The sequence below is a fragment of the Panulirus ornatus genome, chromosome 8, assembly GCF_036320965.1.
Source record: "Panulirus ornatus isolate Po-2019 chromosome 8, ASM3632096v1, whole genome shotgun sequence".
Taxonomy (NCBI): Eukaryota; Metazoa; Arthropoda; class Malacostraca; order Decapoda; family Palinuridae; genus Panulirus; species Panulirus ornatus.
Window position 1 is genome coordinate 19,218,590 of NC_092231.1, and position 23,344 is coordinate 19,241,933.

Genomic DNA, 23,344 nt, shown 5'->3' on the forward strand with positions numbered 1-23,344 from the left:
GATAGGGCACTTGTAAGTAACAACTTGCATTTATTTTGAAATCTGGCCATGTCAAAGTGAAATCTAAAAAGATTATACTGGCATAGTATGTTTCATATTCTACCTAACTGCAGATCTATTAACACTCGTAGATTTCTTTTTTTTCCGCGAGTAACCGATAAAAGAACATTTGAACAATATTCTGTACTTGGGAGCGTGTGTGGTTAATGAACAGAGTAAGCCATTTTCTAATTTGCTGTTTGACATACGGTAACGGTAATCAAATCTAATGTACATCACCGACGAAAATGCTGCTTCACAAACGTAAAGTGACTCCAAATTATACAAACAGTTCTATTTTCAATCACTCTATTTCTTCGATAAGGGATTCCAAACCATTTCAAAGACATAAACAGATGTGAAATTCTACCCTTGCATCTCTGTAGGCTAGAAAATTCTAATCTTCAAGCGCAAAAGAGCGACACGTTCTTGCATAATTCTTGAACTGGAATTGCCGAAACAAAAAATTAAACCATTCAGAGAATCTGACCCAATAAAGATGACTGGGTTAATCCCCGACCTGCCTAGATATCAAATGTTACACCCCTGCTTTCCCGTAACACTTTTCCTCAGGAGAATGAAGGTGACCCCTGGCAAAGATCTGTATAACCCTATGAACCCGATGTGACCCTTCCTGATGAAGCTTTAAGCTCAACTTGGGTCGCCACCTCAGATTTAGGAACCCCTGAATTATATATTTCATTCCAAAGCCCGACCTATGAATTAAAAAGAACTTTTTCTGCCATTCTTACTATTTCTGTGCATAGAGGACTTGGAATATTCACAGTCTTTTTCCTCATTTACCTTTCGCAGCTCAGTAGAATTTGTACTGTATCTTTTCTTTTATGCTGAAGGCTCCAGTCAAGGACAAAAGTCCACATCAAGGCCGGGCCTTACTTGAAATATAAAGAGAATTATGAAACTGAAAAAGAAAAGACAAGTGAAAGTATTTACGAGTTTTGGAGGAAGTGAAAGACCTGTCTTTTGAAATGTGCCAGGTCATAGTTATTGGGAAAAACATGGGAAAGTAGAGAGTTCCGAAGTTTCGACGTGTAGGGAAAGAAGTCGTTATCGAAATGGCCCAGCCTTGAGTTGCAGATGGCCACACAATAATCACTGCGTGGTCTAGGTAGTGGTGGGGGGTACACAGGCAGCCAGTTCTCGAGAGCATAAACCAACGTAGTACCTACAGAAGAGGGAAAGTGAACCAACATTGCGGCGTAGGGCAAGGGGGTCAAGTTTGGAAGTTAGCCGACCACTTTCGCCTCAACACTGTCAAGTAAGGATGCAGAGCTAGAACCACCCCAAATGTGAGAGCAGTACTCGATATAATGACGAATCAATTTAATTTCCTAAAAGGAAACTTAGCTATTTCTGAAGTTTGGTGTTTCCTAGATAGATTGTTAAATATGACTGTTCAGTGAAGTTGAATATGCTTAGCCATGACTGGTGGCATTAGTGAGTCATTAAAGGTGATGGGAAAGTTATGTGGCGAAATACACGAAAAAAAGTATGTTGTTTTCAGTCCTAAACATTTAAAAGTTTTCACATGTCGTGAGTTTGTGTGTGTGTGTGTGTGTTTGTTTAATGTGACGTAACGTATATGATTTTGTATTTGTCTGCTACTACGTAAGAGTACAAACCAGGAAGATAGCCCTACACTCTTGGGGCCCTGTCACTTGCACTTTCTCTACAGCTGAACAACTTTTTAAACTTTAGTATAATATCAAGCCTTACGAAATCGTTACTTAGCTTCTTCCGTTCATCTGACACTCTGATGATACAGACTTGCGTCTTTCCATCTTTTCCAGTGAACTGCCCTCTGCTACGTTCCCGGTGGTGGCATCTGAGTGCTCTACCTTTTCCATCTCTTTGAGGATTATTCACTGTCGGCATCGTCAAGCTACGTAAGAAGCTTAAAGGCTCAAATCAAGTCTCCCCTTACTCTTCTCTCTTCCATGGTAGGAAAAGTTATGGCCTCTAACGTCACACTGTAACCTAGTATTCTTAATTCTGGTGCCATTTTTGTTGCAATTCCTCTATGTCTTCTCTATCGTTTCTAACGCTTTTTTTTTTTATTGCAGAGACCAAGGCAGAGAGGTAGACTCTAGTTTTGCCTAACATGCGCAGTGTATAATGGGCTTAACATTTCCTTAAACACTTATTTGAAACCCAGATAACTTAGAACCAGATTTTGGGAAAATGAGGACGAAGTGGATGGAAGAACTATTTCTTTTTAGGTGGTCTTTATGTGAAATGCTTTAGTTTTCCTAGGATCCACAGGAACAATGTATGCTGACATCTTTTGTAGGCCAAAAAGTGATTTTTGTTCAGTTTGCGTTCCGCGAGCCACGAAAATCAAGTTTTGGGCAACGGGGTCAAGATGATGCCTGTAACTGGAAACGAATTCATCAAACTGTCGGCAGTGTTGTCCCATTAGACCTCGGGCCACATTCTAATGTGGCATTGAGTTTCTAGAACCATAATCAACTTCAAAAACGATAAAGCTTATTAACACACTGTAGCTTTGTACGTTCCTTCTGTGGTAAGCCATCAGGCCACAAGTGAAAGAAAGCATCTCTGAAAAATACTCCAAGACCTGGAAATTAACTCTGAACCCTACGGGTCTTACCTAGAAATGTGTCACTGCTTTTAGAAAATAGATAAGACGGTCAGTAACGCTAGACTTGGGAAGAGAACATTACTGTTGAAGACCTCGTCAGACACCAGGCCGAGTTAGCACAAATTTTGCCACGGAAAAGTCTGCACGAGCAAACTAAAGCAGAAAGGCAGATGATGATGATGCAGAGGACAGCGGTGCTGCTGCAGACGAGAAGCGACGCAAAAGATATCGCCAGCCTCTGGCAAAAGACATATGCCTTTTCTTTAGAAAGAAGGAAGGCCAGCTTTAGAAGTTCAGTGCACTAGAAGCAGATGAAAACACAAGACGCACGACCACTAACATACAGGATGGCAAGGGCTGCAGGTGGGGACTTTGTTGCACTAGATGCAAAGTGTCACCCGACTTGCCTGGCTGGACTTAGAAATTCGCCACCGCTCACTAATGAGACAAAGTCAGGGATCCTCTGAGGCTTTCAGTGAGGAGAAGATCCAGACAGGAACCTTTACAGAGCCCAACATCCACGTAGAAAACTCAGTTAGGAATGGAATCTTCTCTCAGGTTTCCTGAGCTGCGTCAGCTTCATGAAAGATTTAATCAGAATCTTGGTATCCAAAAGGACATTAACATGGTTCGGTTCAGGGAACAGGTCTCTGAATACTTCCATCAACCCAAGAGCGATATAATGGAAAAAATTTGGTTCTCGTCTTACAAATGGAAATACAGCAAATGATGAGGAAGATGCTGTGGTTCATGTGAAGATTACCAAACTAATACTAGATGATATTTTCAAGTCAGACGGGTTCCACTTCGATGCCTCATTTTCTTTTAAATGCCATCAAAATTTTGTGCTTAATACTCTGTAGAGTATGAATGACTCTGATCAGAAGCACCAGGATTCAATAGCTTCGCAAAATGCCTCATTTTCCAGACCAACCTCCTCACTGTACAACAAAGGCGTCCATTGTTGCCAAGTCTCATCATTCCTCGAACCATGAACAACCACTACCTCTGGACAATGGCCTGAATATTCGTACACCGATAATAAGCTTTCAGTTATAGCCAAGCTTTGAAGCACGACACAGTTGGTCACTGTCGTCCGTTACCATACTATAAAAGGAGATGAGTGTGTCCTTTTCAGTTACGTCAAGGTCTCTGTACCTTGGACCTTCAAGCACCACGACCTACTAGGGCACCTTTCATGGCACAATCATTGACCTGTTTCAGTCACGCAGCAAAGTAACACATGGGACTCTGCAGGGTTGCAATAACACTGCTTTCGTCAGCCACAGAAACGTCATTCATTGTCAGACACCATCACCACACTACCAGCTGCTGCCTCTAAGCAAACCACAGTAGCTGTTCCAGAGTTTATTAATGCGATATAGGTGATGAAAGGAGACTCAGGGGAAACTAAACTGTAACAAAAGTGTTGGATGGATCGAACACTCTTTAATTTATCCAGATGGAGGATCTAGAAAACGGGGTTAATGTAGCTTGCTCACCTTACCATGCATCCCTAGAGGATCTACACGTATCTCATACACAATTCTTGCGACTTTTTTCTGAGAAGCAGATGACAGCTGCTATGATCAAGCATGAGGTTGATGTGTCACCCGAAACCACGGCTCTCCTCACGCCTCACCAAATTCTAATTATGGTCATGGAGTCTTCGCTGCGTACCCTAGCGAAGCACAATGAATGGAGTTGGCTTCAAACACAAGGAAGAGGCGAGTACATCATGTCTGGTGGTTACCATATTGAAATGACTACTTGGGTGCCTCTGGTTGGACCACTGCACTGACTGTGGGAGTTATTGCGTCCTCAGGTACTGCAGATTCTTTCCCTGGAAACTCTGATTTCACCAGAACAAGACACACATGACTTGGGCCGAGTTCCAGCAGGATGCCTTCAACTGCATACTGCAGCGCCACAGTGAGTAAACACAAGAAGCTTGGAGACAAAGTATGATCAACTGAAGCCCAAAATTCCAACGCTGGGATGTCATTGTCAACCAAGACCTCGTTGGTCTCATCTGCATCAGAACACTACGTCAGGCAAACTTCACTCAGGGTGTGGAGGTACTGAAGGTTCTGGTTCCATTTTCTTTTTTGATCACCCAAATTATGCTCGTCAGACACCTGTTCACATCTGTGACATGAACACCAGCTTCCTGCTGTTCTGTAAGATTTTGAGCAGCATGGTGATTGGGCTGCTCCCAAGAATACAAACTGATTCTCATCCATACCTATATCGACCAGCCTCATGAACCAAATAACATGTTGCTGGGGTCTGGTGATGCAGCAGGGCTTGAAAAAACTCCGTTATCCTTAAGAAAGTGGCTTCTTGCTAGAGCCCGAGCAAGCAAGACCACTCGAGGAGCCTGAGAAATGCTTTCTTACTTAAGAAAATGAAAAGCACTTCCACCACACAGAGGGACTGTCTACCCAGAAGGACTTTAAACAACAAGCTCTGAGTCTGGTGCAGGCCATCAGGGCCAGGGGCAATCCTTCTTCTGAAGGACACTCCAGGACTACTGACCTTGGATAGCAACAACGTGAAACAAGAAACACGCAGTCTCGCCATCCTTCTCTTCTGTTTCCCCCTCCTTTTTTATTTTGTGTGTGTGTGTGTGTGTGTGTGTGTGTGTGTGTGTGTGTGTGTGTGTGTGTGTAACTTCCTGTCTTTTCAATGCAGGGAGGGAGTTCTGCGCAAGTGAACTCCTATTTTCTAGGCACTGTCACTTTTAGTGTATTCAGATTTTTCATATTGCCTGTATTCCATGTTGCACCAGCTACCTTGATCCAATCACGCTTGTATTAACAAAACACTTCATATAACATCTATCCTCCTACTTGTTTAGCGTTTTGCTATGCCGCTTTATTGAACCTTTTTTACTTATTTCAATGAACTGCTCACAATCAACATTATCAAATTGACTGAGAAACTTGAAAGCTGTAATCATGTCCACCCTCCTCCTCCTCGTCCACCGTGAGCAGATTTATGACCGCCGTCTTCTCCCTGTAACTTAACCAGTTATATCAGGTATTTTCTTTTTTATTTTCTCTGTCAGATCTCTATGTAGCTGCAAGATTGGAGACTAAACTGGTAGTGCATACTCTGAGTTTGATATGAACTTAAGAGTTTTTGTAATACCGTGTTCTGGTCGCTCAGATAACTCTTTGTCCCTCCAATAAAACAACTTTCTCTTTTCCCGCTCATTTCACCATCATTCACGATCATCTTTACGAGCCACCACTTCGTTGAACACCACCAGGATATACGGTACCTCCGCACATATCTTACTTCTCTCTGAGACTCATCTGTCAGATGAACACGATTCCACTTCCCATGACAAGACTTTTCTTATTCCATCACCAACTTGTCTGTTGCAAGCGTCGTGCACTTCTCGTATCCACAGACCCTAACGTCACGATTCCCGTCTGTTTCGCCTACCGCTCTCCCAACTCACAAACTTTATAACTATTTTTTTTCAACTACTCCGATTCCTTCCACAGAACCATGAGATCGTTTCATCCTCAAGCTGAGACTTCCCCTGCTTAGATTTCAGGGTAAACCATAAGGAATGATTAAAAATTCTCTCACAGCCTGAATGGTTTCTTTTCTTAATGATCTGGAGGAAAATATCATCCACCTTTCCCGTATTTTAGATCTTTCCTTTTCCTTTCACGTTAGAGGCTCCAGTTGCAGAAAGAAGGTCCACATCGAGGCTGGAATTTAATTGAAATGGAAGGAGGGTTAATGAGGAAAAGAGGAAAAAATATTTAAAAAATTTTTGTGGCAATGGAAAACCTGCCTTTCAAGAAGGATCAGGTCGTAATTGTTGGAGAAAACATGAAGGGGTGAGAGTTCTAAAACTTCGAGGTGTACGGAAAGAAAATGGTATCAAAAGGGCCCACCCTTCAGTTGCCAGCGGCCACAGAGTAATTATATGACGCAGTAGATTACCGAGGAATACAGAGGCACACAAGCGAGCCAGCTCTAAACAGCATAAAACCAAGCTGATAACTGTGGAAGAGGAAAGTGAAGCAACATTGCGGCGTAGGGCCAAGTGGGTCTAGTTGTCAAGTTAGACTGAAACAGTTGAAAAGTGAACTATAAACTCTAACTATATGTAGTAAGTATATAGAGCAAGACTCGCAATAGATGTGAGAAAAATAGAAGGATGGTTAAGTCAATATCTACACAAATCATACATTATACAAATATTCCACTTCTAACGCAACCGAACTGCAGTTCACAATCTGCAGAACCCTATCACGACATAGACTTTTATCAACATGTATCATATCATTCATGGAGCTTAATCATAAGCAATGAAAAAGAAAACCAACTATGGAAAGAATGGCTTTATAGTACGGCTTCAGTCACTGCGTTTCTGAGACAAGTTTCTCCATCATTTGGATAAGATTTCGTTGCCACGAGTCGCAAGGCAGAATGTGACACTGTCGTAGTTTAGTCTGTGTCGAACTTTTGACTTACCAAGATTCATGAGAGTAAATGTTGATTCGCAGATATAAGTGGAGCCAAATAAGCAAGCAAAATAGTAGTACACAAGAAGGGATGCCAATTCTAAGGCAAGCATTCGTAGAAATATGATAAATCTCCCTCGAGATGTCCTCCGTTGCTGCACCGCACCATAGGTCGTACCCAAATATCTTATAAATTCACACACTTTTTTCACAATGGGAGGTGATGGCACGACCACTATCTACCATCTATCAATGCAAGCGGATGACATTAATCCTACCAATGTACCTTTGCCCACAGTGCTAAATGCTTATCAATTAATCCTCACTATGAGATTGTAAGCTCCAACTGCCTTTAGTGGTACCATCTCCACTTTGCATTACTTCCCTTTTAGGTAAGAATACTCAAGAGCTTCACACATGCATTAACCATTCAGACACACCCCCCATGAACATCACACACTCCCATTAACGACACCCAGCAAATAACAACACAGGACACACAGTAGCCCTCCTCATGAACACCCTGCTACTCTACACAACCCAAGTCACAATTAAACATCTTATAACTCATCGCCGACGGTATCAAAAACAAACATACAGAAATACTCAACCATCTCAGAGAACACAACGTTCGTAAAGCCCTCATCCAAGAAATGAAACTCAGACCTAGATCTGTCCTCTAACCTTTCTCGAAGCAAAAAGCCTTAGCTAGGACAAGACTAACATCATTCAGAGTACAAAACATTTCTTAGTCACTGAGCATAAATCTAAATGCTTAAATATTCTGTCTGGTTCAATACTCGCACCCGAAATCCCGATATGACTACTCATAAACCACCTGCATCTTCTTAGCATCCTTAACCTACGCAAACACCATCTCCAGCAGCCAACCTCGCCAGCCATTACCTTCCACATACTACCATTGTACACAAGAACCACGGGAACACGCTACATGAACTGTCCTGTGAGCACTGGCTCCTCTTGATCACTCCACCTGGACCACCCAACCCACACAGATATCAAAAAGACTTACACAATCTACAGGAAAGCAGATCAGCCAGCCATCACACAATGCTTGGAATATAAGCCCTAAATCTTCACCATATACAGGTGATTTCCCATCACCATTACCTGTAATGTCACACTTCATCAACGTAAGTGGGGATAAAACTCGCATAGGTTCGAATCCTGGTAGCAGTAGCCGGTCCACAGTCCACGTTCTGTGTCTGAAGAGTAACAAATCATCAACTTCGTGGTTTTCCTCGGAATGGTAATGAACCTTCCTGCTCTACGCTGTTCTGTCAGGCGCTTCTTCCCCGCGGGAGACCTGCGGTGTATTCCGTTTTCGTGCAATCTTCGCCTGACGATCAATGCGGAGACGTCCAACTGCAGGATGTCTCTTGTGGCCACCGCGTTGGTTAGGAAGTCTGGCTCTGCCGCCACGATAAATGGAGCGTCGTCTGCCAGGCTGGATCTCCGAGGGGCTCCTGTATCTCTCTTCCTACAGAATACAACCGCAATCATATTCACAATAAATTTGACTCTCGAGGTTGCCTAAATTGTGAATGATTTCATAACCCTTCTACATAATGTACACAATATGTTTCAATACAAATATGTAGTTATAGCAGCGATCATACTTCCAGATATATTACCCATTTCGCTGCCATCAAAACTTAAGTCTTCCCCATACATGGCTACACAAGAATAGGGACGCTGAATTTAGCTGCCAATAAACTTTGATGCGAGTCATTCGCCAATGCTTTTATGCGCCACTCTGTTTCACAGACACATATAACTTACGTTAAGTCGTTAAGGTTACCGATCTCCGCCCACCATCTTACCCACTTCATCACGGTACTGGAGCACAGGTCATCTCTATGTGCGATACCAGGTAGGGAGAAGCTATCATGACGGAGAGCGATAACGTGATCTCTGAGCACTACACTCTCGCCCCCTCCTATTCATTTGGGTTTGACGGGAATTCTGATGAATCTCATCAGCGGCGAGTAACAACACCTGCGTGGAATACACACACACACACACACACACACACACACACACACACACACAACCCAACTGCATCGGGTTGTTTCAGTGTGTGCCTAAGATACGATACAACTTGAACAAAACCAATCATATGAAGCAATGTTATTCCCACCCCATATTTCCTAGAGTTCATACGAATATTACACACACACACACACACACACACACACGCATACACACACGCACACACACACACACACACACACACACACACACACACCACCTAGAGCAAGTTGATTGGATGTTTGGACCTCAAGTCTATCATGTGCCAGGGTCACGAAGGCCTTCTCTGTCAGGCTACATCCACCAACCGAAAATTCTTTCAACACCGTCTCCATGTGTTAAAGATAATTCCGAGACACTTTACACTCTCGCTATACACGTGGCCTGCGACCTAGAGTATTATACGGAAATCTTCAAGTAATGGATACACTAAAGACTTAGTATATTAGTTCTTTTCAGGCACTTCTCGTAGGGGTTCATTCGAAACAGATTTCTTCATCACAATGATGTTGGGATGGATTCTCAATATTACTACGATTTTGCTCTTCACTTAAGCAAATTATTGACGCATATTCATCACCTATCAGCAGAAAAGTGTGGACGATATTTATATCAATATCCTTCCCATATATCTTTGATTGTGGACGATATTCATATCAATATCCTTCCCATACATCTTTGATTGTGGACGATATTCATATCAATATCCTTCCCATATATCTTTGATTAGTCTTTGTTCGAACCACACTGCTTCGTTGCCAGTTCCACTGTATGTGTTGGTGGGGGAGGCTCGACGTAGTGACCCTCCGTCCAGGAAAGGCTCAATGGGCTGTACGCTCTCTACACCGCGATCGCCTCAGGAAACTCCGAACAACGGGAATGGGAAGTGTGTCTCTGCCAATAGGGTTGGCAACGCTAAAGCAAGTGATCCAGTGTTCGGGGCAAAACAGTAGTGTTACTCTGTACTGGTCTTATGAACCGCCACTGTCACTGAGCATCAAACTGATAACATCAAACACATCATCTGTACAGACTTTGGATGATCCTATCGAAGTTGAGCAACATCAAACACATCATCTGTACAGACTTTGGATGATCTATCGAAGTTGAGCTGGGGAGCTTTCTTGATGGCTTATAGGATGAAGGTGAAGATGTTTTCTCCATCTCCCGTGACTGGCGACGAGTGTATGAAATTATGTATGATAATGAGATTAATATGTAAATCATGGATAGAACTGGACATGAATGAGCTTAGATGTTATGACGACTTCCCAGCGCATGGAGATGTTAATGCCTCTCCTCCTGTTATCAAATGAAATGATCGCCAGAAAGAGTCAAATGAAACTAAGACACTTCAACGATTTAAGTGACAGCCAAAAATGCTATGTTGGCGGAGGACTAACGAAAACAGAAAGGAAAGGGGACGCAATTCTCGCCGCAGAAGATGACATCCGCTGTTGTTTGCCGCAAGTAGCTAAAGGCTGGTCATCCAGCAGTACGCCAGACTTGCTCTGATAAACTCCTGTGGTCGTTGGTCTTATCTATGATGCTTTTCAACAGATACTGATGTTGATGATAAGAATCTGTGACCTTTTACTTTTCCCGCGTTTTTGTAGAGTGTGTGAAATATAGTGGGTGTATTAGGTCTGGGGCAGATATGCTGCTCAGCTTTCTGATTAATGTTCATATGCAGGTTTTCCAGTTGCACAGCTACATAGAAAAAAGTTGGGTTTCCATACGAACGCAATTTACGTTTCCTATTTCCTACATATGAACTATGTTGTTCTGTGCTTTGTAGAACGTCTGAGAAGTTCATCATGTACCCGGCAACCAGTGAAGGTGAATACACCTAGGTTATGATATATACAATGTGTCCGATCTGTGAAAATCTCTCATGACTTAAAAGTAAAGTCTTTAAAAAAAAGTCGTGTTTAAGTGCTCAAACTGTTGCCGTCCTTCTCTAACAATCTGACGGTTATGTCGACCGTTACCTTTGCACGTTTAGGCCGGATTACAGAAGTCTTATTAGCTTAGAGCAGATGTTCAATGGGTGTATAAATAAATATATATTATATATATATATATATATATATATATATATATATATATATATATATATATATATATATATATATAAACTGCCGAGCTAAACTACCGGTCATATAAGGTGAGGTACCGTTGCTAATTGCCAGTTACTCCTGTCGTATCGGCTTATTTTGCTACGATAACTTCTAAAGGTTGGGTGTAAAAAAATGTATATATTTAAAAGGAGCTGTCTTGTACGGGACAGTATACTGTATACTTACGGTCTCATACAGCCTCTAATGATCCAAAACACCATCGCCAAGATACTATTATACATAAAACATACAATCATTTTAAACATGACGGCCAAAATAGTCTATGGAATATACCCTATACTTACCTGGACCATAACCGACAACAACGGTCAGAAGATAAGCTACAATTAGCAGAAGTATGATCGTACAACGTATAATTATTCAGGTTACTTACCTTCCGTCGCCTGGCGGGTGGACGTGGAGTCTTGACAGCCATCAGTCACGACTGACGAGGCTTTCAGGAAATTAATTCGCAAAATTTTCCAAACACTTTCACTGTATTCAAATTATGTATATGTAATTTCTGATGGGAAAAGTTATATTCAGATTAGCTCTGATCGCTACATACTGCAATATGTTCACTATATTATCCACCAGTAGTTATTACAATCACTGTAAATTGCAAAGTTATCTCGTATGGATCATCTTTCACTATATGTAGTAATATTTCCACCATATTGGTCATTAATCACTATAGTTTGAGTGGTTTTTGCCATGTTCTTCACGAAGCACTACAATAACAAGATGTTGCAATATTTCCACTATACTGTTCACCAGACACCACATATATTGTTCACCAGACACTACATATATATTGTTTCCAGTATATCTTCCACCAGTTACCACATAGTGTAATACACTGCAGTCCTTCCACCATGTCTCTCACCAGTCACTATATGTAGCAATATTCATGCACTGTTCATTATTCAATATTCATCAATATAACTATCCAGTTGTTCTTCAGTTATCATGTGCATTATTATCCGTGCCAAAAAATTTCTCTTTTCTATGCATCACTGTATTCTTTCGGTCTTTTTACACTTGAACCTGAAACACAAAAGAATGGATATTACACATCATTTACCATTAACTGACTAGGTCAAGTAACTCCATAAAAAGAACTCTTTTCAAAAAATAGTATATCTTTATATTAACTAAATCATATCTGAATATCTGTGATATATGTTCCTCAATTCATTTAAAGTTTCCCCTCTGAAATACAACTGCATCATAAAACCTTTCCTTGATAACGGAAGATGGAAACTAGTCCACATATCATTTACGCTCACACGGTGAAACACAACTAAATCTCTCATAGAAACACTAGCTAACAGCATGATCAGGATGGTGTCAGCGTTGTGTGTTTTTTTATATATATATATATCACACAGCACCAACACTGTACCGCAGTGTCAAACGCCTTCCCTACGGTGGAACACGTATTCACATAAAGCACGATGCCCTTAGCGTACGTCCTTGGTAGAGTTCACCGTTTCCAACCACACGCTGCAAAGATTTTTCTTAGGCCCATACTAAGTGCGTGTCACGACACGACCCCCACTGTTGGTTCGACCCGTACAGGTGCCCTGATGGAACTGAAGTTATCAGTGTTTCTTGTAGACATTTTACTACCTCGTTATCCTTGCAGAGGGACGAGGCTTGAGCACTTTATAAAGACATCCTGTATAACACAGCGAGGTATGGAGCACCGGGATCCGTGGTAGATGTTAATGATATGACCCCCATGCTGGGCATACTGTCGCCAAGGCGGTTAGATACTCACTGACCACCTCTCTCTCTCTCTCTCTCTCTCTCTCTCTCTCTCTCTCTCTCTCTCTCTCTCTCTCTCGTCACTATTCTGCAGAATATAGATGCCATTTGTTGTATTAACTGGGCAATTATTTCATTTTCCTTAGTTAATTGCTTCACTATTTCAATTTTTCACTTTTCCTTACTCGATAACTTTTCTTTGACACATCGTCACTTTCATTTCTCTTATAAATCTTATTAACTAATACCTAAACGATTTTACAAGATTATCCTTAATCAGTAATCTCTATGCGTGAGTGAGGCGTGGTGTTTCAACCCAGGCGACAAGACCTCACTCGGGTCGGCCTGTTTTAAATATATATATATATATATATATATATATATATATATATATATATATATATATATATGAGAAAAAAATTCCTAGTCAGTGGTGGAAAAAGTTATACCCAATGAGTGTCACGTGCTCCTGTTTCATCGGTTTATTTTAGAAATAACAACTAAAGCTTAATAATAACAAAAGGAGTTGCCTCGCATGGGACATGAGACCTTCTGCAATTTACTGACCTACTGTGCTCCTACATAACCTGTAATGGTTTGAAACAAGATCGCACGTTCGACCTATACAATTATTCTACGGAAGATAGTCAAAAAATCTTTGAAAAATATCCTATAATTAGCTGAAGGATAACCACCAACCAGAATATCGCCTATAATTAGTTAAAATATCATCGCAAAACTAATTGAGAAAATACATATTTAGAGCAACTTCCTTCCCGTCGCCCACCATGTAGGTGATGTATGTGTGTGTGTCGCCCTCACAACCGCCCGTCTCAAGTGGCGACACTCGGAAATTAACCAGATTCTCAAATTTTCCAAATCATTTTCACGTTTTCAAAAACGATGTATATATCTTTTGAAGGGATTAATATAATCAGATTATGTATAAATCCTATACGCAGATTGCCACAAGTTCACCACATTATCCACCTATCATTAAAATCACTATCAATTGCGACGCTACATTTCATTGATCATTATTCACTATATGTAGTAATATTTCTACAACATTGTTCGTTAATCATTGTGTAGTTTTGTGTGAGATTTGCCATGTGCTACACGAATCACTAGAATAACATTATGCAATGCTTCCGATACTGTTAACCAAGCACATTATATACATAACTGCTTCCAACATATTCTTCACCAGTCAACATATACTGAAATATGTTGCGGTACTTACGTAAACAATTTCGCTCACCGGTCATTATATTCAGCAATATTTCCAATATAGTTTATCCGTCACCATTCATCACAATATATCTATCCTGTTGTTTAACGGTTAATATAAGTAATATTCTATGTGCAATATTGCTCACCGTATTCTATGCATCACTACAATTTTCCGGTCTTTGACAATTGATGCTGAAACACAAAAGAATGGATATTACACATTATTTACCAGTTCTGACTTGGTTAAGCAACTCTTAAAAAAATCAGTTGTTTTTTGTCCAAAAAATATATTTTTTTGATCACCTAAATCGTATTTGAATTTCTCTGATATAGATCACGTAATTCGTTTTACGTTTCCGTTAAAAATACATCATCGGCAATATATACATATATATAGAAATCGTGATAACGACACACGTACACTAGTCCACAACACATTTACGCTCACATGGGGTAAAACACAACTAAATTTCTCACAGATACACGAGCTAACATCACCATATGGGACATTGGTACTGTCAGCGTTGCCTTATACCACTCGAGTGTATGGTCAAGATAATGATATACAACACACTACCAACACATATACCGCAGCGCTGGACGTCTTCCTCCTTGTAAGGTGTGGTGCCAAGTGAAGTGCTTGAGGAACGACGCCATCCAGCAAGCTGCACTCGGTCAAGTAACCATTAAATGGTCGTTTACGGTTGTTGACACGAAACCTTGATGTTTGTTGATGTTGGAAAGACTATATCTACTTCTTTAACATCAATATGTGGTATTTATATTTTATTCTAATTACTAGAGGTGAGTTAGGCTACTATGACCACATACAGCATGTTAACTTTTATCTAATATAACAACAGGTTGGAGTCCTACAGACGTACACACATGTGATCGAGTTGGGTTACCAACGTTGTTTCTGATTAGCATGAAATGCCTTGTTCAAAGAAATGATTAGGCATGAATGATAATGCGAATCCGTATTAAGGTGGAAATGGCTAACACCACAGAGATTAACGTGCGCTACTAAAAGAATTATAAACATGTACACAAGAACACACTTGCTCACTCCCTCATAAGCAAACGAGTACACACGAAAGTGAATCTTTCTAGGTGCTTCGGTGGATTTCGAAATGATGAATACGAGTCGTGTTGTCTCGGTAGAGTTGATGAGGGTGGATTTGAGACTGATTTCCTAATAGTGGCCCCACGGTAATGTTATTTCCACTATCTACAACATTTATTAAAGCAAAGGATAAGAAATGTGGCCAACATCCGACATATTACAATGCTATGTAAACAGGGCTACCGTTGTGGAGGCAGACTAATTGGGCATTTCTCAAAATCCTTTGTCCTTCAAAATGTTTCGCACGGAAAGTGGTAGGACACGCGTTTTACCGTGTGCACGTGCGACACACACACACACACACACACACACACACACACTGTTATGTTGGGAATGTGCGCGTTTATAAACACATAAGAGTGAAGACATAGTACATCATATAATGGTAAGGACGGGGCAACATGAGTGTAAATCTCTTTCCCTGACACACACAAAAGTGATCTCACACACACACACACACACACACACACACACACACACACACACACACACATATACACACACACACACACACACACACACACACACACACACACACACATTGAAATATTGACGAATACGGATGGTCTAGCAGTAAATGGAAAATATCTGGGTTATATGTATCGAATTAGGAAGACTAACCAGGAATTAGTGAAGTAGTGGAAAGAAAACTTACTAATGAGGTAAGACCTGATCTCTCCAGAAGTTACATGATAACGAGGATGGAAAAGAAAGACAAGGAAAGAGGATCAGTCTTGTTAGTAAGACAAGGAAAGAGGATCAGTCTTGTTAATAAGACAAGGAAAGAGGATCAGTCTTGTTAATAAGGGAAGATATTAAGTTTCTTGGAAATATCATGGATGATCCATTCATGCAGTACATAATGGGATGACCAGCTTTAGGACACAAATGTCCAGTGGTTCTGATAATTTCGAATCCTCCAAAGAATTTCAGAGAATAAATCATCAAGAAAGACAATGAAGGTATAATCAAAATAGTAAAATATGCAGTGAAAACTACACGCATTCCTTTGTAATTGTACAATTCGAATAAAGGGGGATTTCACTTATAGACAGACTGGGAGAATTAAGTTTACATGGAGATAGGACATGGATGCACAAGATACGAGAGAGAATAAAGGAAAATGTTCAGCATCAGCATGTTAGTTAGCACATCAGTATCGGTGGGGCTGACACACAGTCATTCCTACATTAAATCTTCCAAAATAGTAGCATGAAAAATAAGACTAGTATATGTAACATGCACCAATCAAAACAAGGGATCATGTCACGTTTGAATTTGATTACTGGTTAAAGCATCAACTGCCCGTGCCGTTTCATGTAGCATAAAAAAAATACATGAAGACATAAAAAAAAATCATAGAGGAAACCCGACTCAGAGGGAAGATATAATCGTGGAAGCTACATAGAGCAAAAATAAATTCATAAACTGCGAAACGAATTTCTGTAGCCGTCACATAGTTCGTTGTTATAGAATGTTAAGCTAAACATAATGTGAAGGAGTAGGAACCACTGGTATATTTACCTAAAGTACAGAATGAGGGTCAAGAATAAAGGGAAAGATGTTGGGTCAGTAAAAGACATCAAAAAGCAAAAGTAACTGAAGGAGAGACTGGTGGCAACCAAGCCAATCTACAAACGTTAAGAAAGTATATAACGTCAGTAAATAACGAGTATAGGAGGATAAGAAAGGGGGATGAGAGATAATCTAATGAAAATAATAATGAGAAGAAGAAAGTATATGAAATGAATCTTTTCCATAGATTCATCAGGAGAAAAGATTCAGTTAAATGTCAGATAATCTGGCTAAAGGAGAGAGTTAGAGAGGATCGTGTACAGAAATACCAGGAAGGGAATAACAAGTTCAAAAGTGTCTTCACAGTGGAGGACACCGCACTCCCAACACCACTGATATAAGTTGGAGAACGGGTCATACGGGGCATTGAAATTTCTATAAAATACATAAAGAGAATATTAAAGGGCTTTGGCCCACATAACGCTTCTGCTTTTGATTAAGTTTCACCCTAGGGGCTGAAAACGTGTGCAAATACGTTTGACATGCCACTTGAAATGATCTTCAGTAAGTCGAGGAGGAAGATAAAATACGAAGGGTGTTGAAGAGGGAGACTATCCTACCTATCATTTAGAAAGGAGACTTGAAAGTTGCAAGAAAGTGTAGACTAGTCTCTCTAATGAGTGTGGTCTGCAAAGCAATGGAACAGATAATAAGACTATAGGTGGACGTTTGCTTGCGGAGACGAAGGACAACATGGGTATATAAGGAAAGGAGATCGGGCATAACAAGTCTCTTATCCTTCCATGAAAGAGTGAGAGAAGAAAAAAAAGATGAAGATGGGTGAATTGTATATGTTTCGATCGCCAGATAGCAACTTAGACAGTACTGCACTGGAAGTTGGTAAAAAACAGAAAAAAGGAAGAGATTCCTTCGATGTATAGAGAATTACATTAGTGGAGGGGGACAAAGAAAACATGTCATATTAGCCATCTAAATATATGTTGTGGTCATCAGTAGTTTGCCACAGGACTTTGTCCTGTTATTTCAACGTAAATAACTGGCCAGAAGGACAGGATTATCAAATGATGTGAATGGAGATGGTAGTTAGATAAAAAGAAAAAACCAACATAGTGAGTAAAGTTACACTGCAAGAGGCACTTTATACGTGCGGAAGTCATTGCTTGACTTTAACACACTGGACATTGGTTGAGGATGTTCATGCATAATTTTCGATGATGTATATAGCCAATCCAACCCAAGCTGTAAGGAGTGATGTTATATAGCGGGGAAAAACATGTGCAATATCAGCGTTACTAAATTTGAATGTCGTTTATAATGAAATATGGAAATACTGAATACTAGCTACATGCAAGAAACAGAAACCAGAGATAGTTTCAATTCAATAATGCTAAGCTTTTGCAATGTATATTCATACTGGGGAAGAATAGAAGGGACAGGATTGGAGTGCTGGAACTCCCCTATCCCACTGTACTTCAGTCTAAAATCTAGGCGCACAGTTAGGAGCCAAGCGAGATGAATTCATCTTCCACGAAGGCTCAGGCTGAGGTGTTTGAATGTGTGGACACAAGCAAGATGAAAAGAAGAAAGTATGCTTTAGGAGAGGACTCTGGATTTTCTATCACTGAGCGAAACAAAACTCAAGGTTAAGGGGGATCAATGGTTTGGGAATATATCTAGCGCGGACACAGGGGTTTGTGTGAGGGCGAGAGCACAAGGAGGAGTTGTGAAAATGTGTGAGAGTGTAAGGAAGTAAGCCCCAAACTGATGTGGGTTCAAATAAAATCTGGATTAAGTGAGTAGGGGAAGAGGGAAGGCAAGTGTTTAGGGAGAAGTTGAGTCGTTATCAGCAATTATCGTGCTAGAGATCGGAATTTGTAATGAGCCATTTGATTGCAAGAGTGGGTAATGTAGTACTTTAGGTTACTATTGATGTGAATGAAGAAGGCGAACAGCTTGTGAGGTTGAACGCTGAAAAAGGACAGACTGGGAATACATGGTGTAAAACGAGGGACATACGTAAGTACTCACAGGCGCTTACGATGAAATATAAGCAGACATTATTGGATCTGTAACAACTTAATGGGCGTGAACATGCTAAGAGGGGCAACTGGTGGGGATGTCTGCTCAGTATATGGTGAAGGCGAGGTTATTGGTATGGTGACAGCTACAGACTCTACCACTTCAGGCAGGACTTGCGCCAGCAAGAAATGAAGATCGTCAGCGTGTATCGAAGAAGCCAAAATATCGGAGGATGATGACCCAATATCAATTAATGATGAGGAACTCCATCCAGCTCTTCTCAGGTGCGCAATCACCTCCTCTGGTGAAAATGGCATCACTTACTCCACCAACCTGCGCCTCACTGAAAAGATTCCAGGACACCCTCTTCTCCGGCTCTACAACCGACGCCTAATGGAGGGATCTCTGCCTTAGGCCTGGAATAGGAGCATCATTGTTCCTGTTTCCAGGCCCCAGTCCACGAGGTGCTGGTCCGTCTCCCTTATTCCTTGCTCTTGCAAAGCAATGGAGAGGATCCTACTTAACCGGATACTTTATTCCATCGAGAACTGACCCTCATCAAATCTCTATGGATTCTTATCTAGCAGAAATACCCACCTGTGCATTGCAGACCTCGACTTGGCATGCCCTTCGGCTCCCTAAACTACCTTTCTCGACCTCAGAAGTACCTTTGACATTGCTAACAAGAACGTTATACTTGAGACACGTGCACTTCTGAGGGTAAAGTGTCAATCATTTAGATGGACCCACAGTTACCTACACAACAGACACTGCAAAGTTTATTTCAAGGGCTTGCTAACCTCTCTACGCCCGTTCCACGTTGGGATGCCTGAGGGGATGTGCTGATTCCATTTTTCGTCCAGTACCCTGAAGCATAGACTCCTATAACTGACATTCATCCCATAGAGAGAGCATTTACGTAGTTATGTGGACGACATCTGTACCCTGAAAACAGACTCTGCCCCACTCCGAGGACTACTTTCCTCATTCCATACTTCACGCCTGCGTTCGAGTCTAGCAACAAGCGTATCATAAGCTTCTTATGTGGACGAGAAGGGGTATTATTTACGAACTTTATCAACAATAAAGCTATCCAGTTTGTATAGACCTTCACTAATACTAATGTTACAATTCTTTGTGTATACAATAATAGAAGATTCAATGATGCTTCTCGTGGTACAGGAGTTGATTTAATAACTGAGATGGCATTACACCAGTCAATACAATGATCATAATTCCTAACATGATTCAACAAGACGTTTGATTCTTGTCCTGTTCTTATACTATATCTATGTTGCTTAAGTCTAACTGAAAGATCCATACCAGTCTGCCCAACAAAAAAGTTATCACAGTTTTTACATGGTGCTCTTATCAACTGCGAAAATAAAAATTTGAGTCACTACAGCTTCAACTCCCAAATTTCAATATGCTGTGCCTGGGCATAACTAATGTAAATTGGATTATGTCTCTTAAACGTAAAAAAACAGCCGAGAAGTTGCGGAATAACTTCTAAAATACTTTTTCTTCTACGTCAAAAGACGTAATTACCAGAGAAAAGAGAAACAGTGAGAAAGATCAGCCAAGCAGGATGATTAAAGATATAAATCATGACCTAAGTAATCGTACAAGTGTGTACAGGACATATAGATTAAGTGCAGCTTCAAAGGATTATTAAATATATGTGAGATTGGAAAAAGCCAGTAGGAAGAAATTTCGAATCACTAAAAATACATCCCACAACGTAGAGAAACATATTGGAGAATAATTTAACGAAAATGGCATCATAATTGAAGACAATAAGAGAACAACCTCCTCACCAAACATGCATTGCGAATCAGTGTTTACAACAGAAAATGCCTCATATATATACTACAAGCGCACACAAGGCGTATCATCAGGGACAAAACGTGAGAAATGACACATTCACAACATCCAAACCTACGAAGCACTAAGGTACATCTCAAGAATCGGGATCCCAATAAATCAACTGAGGTCCTGGCCACACATGGCCTCCAAAACTCTGCATGAAATAAACCGTCAGATAACATTCCCGATAACGGAAAGACCCTGAATGTCTAGAAGCTTGCGAATGAAACAGAAAAGAAAAAAAAAAAAGAGTGAAGAGAAGCGTTTTTCAAACTACTGATCCGTCAGCCTTACATACACAACCATGGAACGACAGATAGGAAACTAGAAAGCAGACGGTGAATGGCAGCAAGACAAAAGAAAAAAAAGAAAAGAGGAATGACGTCAAGGAATTTCCGACTTTACGACGTCAGAATAAAGTTGACCCCAATATCTGCACCGGTGAGGACCAGGAAGGAAAGGAAATATTGCATGGCTAAGTGCAAGCTTACCTCTGGGAAGGAGGGTATAAGGCACGGAATCCAGACCCTCCCTGTCCACACTGCGTCTACCAAGAATATTCACATTTCCTGGCGAGATACGTATGTGGCACAAATATTTTTGCCCCTACAGGCAGACGAAATAACACAAGGCCGAGCTTCGTGCTCTCACGTCGACAGAAGAAATAGAAGGAAAAATGTATTTGTTTCGCGGGTTTCTGTGGTCTTGACGGATATCTCTTACTCTCTCCTGAACATTGTCACTTTTGATGTCAGGAAATAATGTTATCTTAATTCTAAAGTAAGATCAAATTTCACAGCTGGTGGAAAACGAGTGTAGTGTACTGTTATATCAATCGTTTTTTGAGCTGACATTTTTCTTGCACCTTCCGGCTCACATCAGCGACTGATGCTCCTGCACTTGCTAACCACATACCTGGATGAGATACACCCACGCTGAACAGAGGAGTGGAGGAGGCGAGATTTAGGTGCTGCTCGCCTTAGAACTTACGTATTGATGCTTTGTTTCCAGACATACCTCAGGAGATCTTCAAAACGTCGCCTCTTAACAATGTGAACTCTAGCTTGACTGAAGCGGAGGTAACTCCCTTTGGATAACCAGAATATCAAATAGGGAGGGTTTAAGTTACAAACAGATAACCTAGAAATGTGCAAACAGGACTTCTATTGTTTGTCTTTCCCATATACTCCCATACTTTCTCACTCAGTATTGATATTACTGCATATACAACCTTGCTACCACAGCGATATCATGACGTTATAGTCAAACCAACATTTGTCGTGTCACCCTTCGTGTGCTTCTGACACAATCCAGCTCACATCAGAAAAGGTCATTTGGCATAAAGAAAGTATTTTTTGAAGATTAAATGGTTTTATCTTGTGTAACACTGTACTGCGAAATGTACCGAGACGTAAAATCATAATCTCAGGTGAAAAGCAGGTGTGACTCTTGTCATGCTACATGAGGCTTTAGCAGGAGGTCTCGGCCGCAGAGAGAGAGAGAGAGAGAGAAGAGAGAGAGAGAGAGAGAGAGAGAGAGAGAGAGAGAGAGAGAGAGAGAGAGAGAGAGAGAGAGAGAGAGAGAGAGAGAGAGAGAGAGAGAGAGAGAGAGAGAGAGAGAGAGAGAGAGAGAGAGAGAGAGAGAGAGAGAGCGAGAGAGAGAGAGCGAGAGAGAGAGAGCGAGAGAGAGAGAGCGAGAGAGAGAGAGAGAGAGAGAGAGAGAGAGAGAGAGAGAGAGAGAGAGAGAGAGAGAGAGAGAGAGAGAGAGAGAGAGAGAGAGAGAGAGAGAGAGAGAGAGAGAGAGAGAGAGAGAGAGAGAGCACCAGCCTCGACTCAGGACGGACTTAGTGTTCTCGTCCAGTAATCCAGAGCAGTGCGTTGCTCTGGTCAGGATATCCCAGTCGTGATGAACTGGTCCACTGACCTGCTTAAGTGGACCAGGTCATGGCAAATAAAGGCTTTGTTTAGATGATCCACAGATGTAATTTAGCAGTCCCACTGATGACAGACTGGTCCGCTGGTCGTAGACATGACGACTGGACCAACGATCTGGTCCAGGACTGAGCTTTCCTTAATGGCGATGAGATCGTAGTAACATTTCCGACAGCGTTTTGCATGATATACACAAATCTGTATGACAGCTACATTGTAACATTTCATATCCTCTTCCCTCTACAAGTCTGCGTGCGTGGCCAATGTACAGGTCTCATACTTCCCATCTCCAAAAGTCATTAGATAACTTTGTAGACAGTAAAACCATCATTTCAGTCAGTTGTCACGCAGACGTGAAAATTACCCGAGCATATTACCAAATCCACATGCTCCGTCAGACACACACAGACTGACGCACAAGTTGATTACGACCAAACCCCAACTCTATGCTTGAGGGAGAGCGGGTAATAAAACCCTAATGACTCATTGCCACACGTCTGTGTAAGTTCTGAGTGTACTCACCTACATGAATACATTCA

At 41.1% G+C, this 23,344-nt stretch overlaps 1 long non-coding RNA gene across 1 annotated transcript in view; it reads right to left on the bottom strand.

Moving 5' to 3' along the window:
• Positions 1 to 14,951, bottom strand: part of LOC139749679 (uncharacterized) — a 450,989-nt gene extending 436,038 nt beyond the window's left edge. Inside the window, exons 1-2 of the long non-coding RNA XR_011713011.1 lie at positions 14,917 to 14,951; positions 11,719 to 12,371 (exon numbers count right to left, since the gene is read on the bottom strand). This is a non-coding gene — a long non-coding RNA (uncharacterized lncRNA). The remainder of the gene's footprint in view (positions 1 to 11,718; positions 12,372 to 14,916) is intronic.
• Positions 14,952 to 23,344: the final 8,393 nt, after the last annotated feature.